This window comes from Teleopsis dalmanni, chromosome X (assembly GCF_002237135.1).
Source record: "Teleopsis dalmanni isolate 2A chromosome X, ASM223713v2, whole genome shotgun sequence".
Classification (NCBI taxonomy): domain Eukaryota; kingdom Metazoa; phylum Arthropoda; class Insecta; order Diptera; family Diopsidae; genus Teleopsis; species Teleopsis dalmanni.
In genome coordinates, this window is record NC_051848.1 from 44,346,673 (window position 1) to 44,351,087 (window position 4,415).

Below are 4,415 nucleotides of genomic sequence, written 5' to 3' on the forward strand. Positions count from 1 at the left end.
AAAAATAGAAATAAATAATAGAATAGAAGCATCAAAATTTCGACATCATATTAATTTACCATACATTTACCATAAGCTTTTAAAATGATAATAAAAAATTATTTATTTATTTATTTGTGAATTAACACTAAAATTAATTTGACAATTAACTAAGAATGAGGAACTGAACTACTATGTTGAGCAAAGGAATGTACATCTCAGTATCTTAAAGAACGCTTGTAACCATAGCTTTCTTATTAAGCTTTTTTTTATTTAAACTGAATTATCAGAAAGTTAACTAACCTAATTTAAATTAAAGCTTTCTTTTATTAATCTTAATTATGGTATAGAGAAATTTGTTTATAAGGGAATCTTGAGACAATACTATGAGCGCAACTTAGAAAATAATATGTATCTATATATATACATATGTGATATATAATTAATTAACTATTAAAATAATAGAACTCTTTTAATTGGTTTTAAACAAAATATTTAATTAAATTTTTGAAATTAATTATTAGTAGAAACTATTATTTTAGTAGAGAGATATTTTGAACAGTAATGAATTACAACAACAAATTTTTATTATTTATTAATTAATTGAACTTTTATATGACCAGACAGTTATATCTCAAATATAACCAAATACCCATCATCAGTGATTTCTTGGAAATATTTCTTATATTTAATAATTTGTAAATAATTTTTTTATATTGCTAGTAACGAAGGTTAAACTCATGCTCTGCTTAATTTGAACCTCAGAGTCAGAGTCAGTTGGCTCAGTGTTCATTAGCCAACTGATTTTTTTTCGTTCTATGCAGCGTGGAGGAGGCGAATGTCTATGCACTGACCACGATCCGGCACTCCGAGTAAGTGCCTGGCTTACATGAATCTTGTCCTATCCCGTGACTACGTTAGTATTACTTCGAGGTAGGGTACCTATTAGTCATTTAAAACTTCCTTTGGTGAGACCTCCTTTGCCAGTTTGTTTTAACGCAGTTAGTTTAAAAGGTCCAATATTCGTCTCTGATGTGAGCAACAATACACATGTTTAAAGTTTACTTAAGATGCATACCTATTCAGTTATATATAGCGTTTAATAGTTGCCTATAAGATCTCTCATCCGTTATCGATATGGATTGTTAAAATCTATGCAAAATTTTGGTTTTCAACCAACACCAAATATTTTTAAAATACACTTATCAGTAGAGTTTTCAACTACAGCATCTATAGCCAATATGTGTAATATATCACTAGAGACTGATTAAATATTCCCTGTACTAGTCATCGCTGTACAGTACTGATTACTTTAGCATTTAAATTCCAACATAATTACGAGTTGAAGTAATAATTAATTGCTGAGTAAAGAAAATGTTTATTACTTTAAAAAAAAGTTGTGATGAGTAATTCAGTTTTACAACTCCATTTGGAATGGATCTAAGTTTTACTTAACTTTTTAGCTGTTTAAATTTTTTCTCTTAGCAAAAATTTTATTACTTCTTTATTATTAATTATAATTCATTAATTATATCTGGTATCTGGTATCTGGTAACTATATCTAAAAGTAAATATAAAAAATATCAAGATATAGATAATGGATATAGAATGGATATAGATAATAACTATATCTATTAATTATATCTATTAGTTTTAAGGTTCTGATATCAAAATTCATTTTGAATCTAATTTGCATATCGGTTTGTGGTACTTCTAAGTATCGCCAACACCTACCGTATTAGCAAAAAATATGAAAAATATCTTCCCGAACTATAAACGTATCGTTAAGTGATATATAGACCATGTCTTGTCTTATACATTCTAATATTTTTGTAATATAATTTTAACTTAAGTACTAAAGATTCTTTCTGAACACCACTTTGAACGATTTAAAAAAAGACATTTTTATATCTCTTGATTCGTTATAAGCTGAATAGAATTGTGGCCCATTAAACCACTAATATAACACGCTACCAATCTCTTAATCGCACTGCTAACCATTATGCACTTTTAAAATTATAAAAATCACTATATCACTACAGAAAAATAAAGATTGTATATGTAAAAATTATATTTTTGATTCTTTATAAATTATGAGTTACTAATTTAATTAATTATTTAATAGAATTTTAATTACTTTAATTATAATAATTAAATGTAATGTATATTATCTAATTCTACTATATTATTTATATTAAATTAAAATATTTCTTAACTGCAATCTTTGTCCCCTTAATAAAATTTTACATAAAGTGTATAAAAATAAAATAATTATTAATTATCTTAATTATAATAATTAAATTTTAATTAATTAAAATTAATTACTAAATTAATCAGTTGGTTAAGGTGCGCTGATTCTGAGCTTCACATTTGGCAGGACCTGAGTTCGATTCCTGGTACTTGAAGTCTCAAAAATAATTATTTACGAATAATTAAATACAAGAATTATTTTCAAGACCACTGATAATGGGTATTTGACAATACTCGAAACAGCTGTATGGTCAGCCAAAAATTTAATTAATTAAAATAAAAAAAATAAATTTTTGTTCACTCTTTATAAATTAATTAATTAAATTACGAACTTTAACTTAAAAACAATTTAATTACTATAAATAAAATTAAGATAATATGTAACTATAAATAATTTCAGTGTAATTCTATTATTAGAGCTATTTTCTTATATATATAATATAAGTAATAAGTTAAGACGTTTCTTTTTTTTTTGTTTCTGAAGGTTTTTTACCCAAATTGTGGAGTAGAAAAGGAATTTCATCTCTTCATATATTCCGGCTTTGTGTACTGAATGTGCAATTTTGCGAGTTGTTTGCTAATAAATAAATCTTGTGCTAAATTCATATAATTTATTTGGATTTTAATGTCGAATAAGTATTTGTTTGGATATATTTAGATTTATATTTAATAATAAAACTTGCCTAGTTTGTATACTATATTAGTACCATATAAAATAATTCACAAAACCAATGTAAACTGAGATGTTTATAAAGTAGTTGCTCATATACAGGGTTACTGATAAGGTGCAAGAGTATGTTAAAATTTAATAATAATTGAAATTTTTTAAAAACAAATAGTTTTTAATACAAGAATAAATAATCAATATATATTATAAAATATATTTATTTTATTTTTTGACTCTGAAATAACTCGTCAATAGATTGCTAAGCTATTTGAAATACAATCGAACTTCGTTACTCTGAATTTCCAATATATAGGATGCCTTTGTGACAAACTCAAATTTAAAAAACATGTGAAATATACGGATTATATACTTCGGGTGACCAAGAAAACTGTCGTTCTCATAAATCTTAAGCGGTACTCTTAAATTCGGCATTCTTATCTCATGTCCAACACATCGTAATCGCTGTTTTTTCATAAATTTGTTAATTGTATCACCTTCAGCTAGCCGTTCTAGCTCGTGGTTTTAAATTATGCAACACATCCTGTTTTCTTTCACGGAGCTAAAAATTTTACTGAGTATTTTCCCTTTCAAATTCTGTTATCTTGCTTGCTTATTATTTATTATTGATTCAAAAAAAAATTCATACAGAAATGAAAATCTCAATGCTATGAACAGGAAGCTTTTATATAACCAAATAATTCGTCCTTCACTTCTATATGGATATGTAGCGTTTAGCAAAGCTTCAAACGCTACTATTCGCCACCTAACAATTGCACAAAACCAGGCTCTGAGAAGACTTTTCAAGGTACTATGGTACATTAGGACGAATCACATCCTCAGGGACCTCAAGATTGAACCGATCAAAAAATACATAAAGGATAGAGCGCTGAAATTATTTGCGAAAACCAACAGACTTAGCAACAACGCGTTATCGATTCTCAGAATGGTTACAGGCTCCTCTGGGAAGTATACAGATCTGAAGTCAATTATTGCTTTTTCTGATGAAGAGATGAACAATAATCCAGTCAAGGCGTAAAGAGGAGTTTTGAAGATACCTCGAGTTAATAAAGAGTAAAAGTGCTCAAGTGCACTGGCTCAAAATAACTTCAACATAAAACTTACAAAAATTATAATATTTTACTTAAAATCTAAATTGTCAATAACATATTAGCTGTACGTCAGATTGATATACAAAAAGTGGTGCACAATTGAATTTTTAATATAACTCTCTTCATCCGTATGTCGCAGTATTTCAAATTAAACCAATACTAAAAATTATCTTAATAAGCGAGACTCTACTGTATATTGCTTATGTGCGAAAACAACATAAACTGCATTATAGGTTATATATCTTATTAATATAACTAATTACATGAGAAAATTATTGCCTACTGTTAGGGGCAACAGTGCGTATGAGTAATTTAATTTACAGAATGTTATTCACGCAACAATATACCACTGCTGTGCGTATGAATTAACTAATTTTCAATAAATTCTTTATGCAATAATATACAAGAAT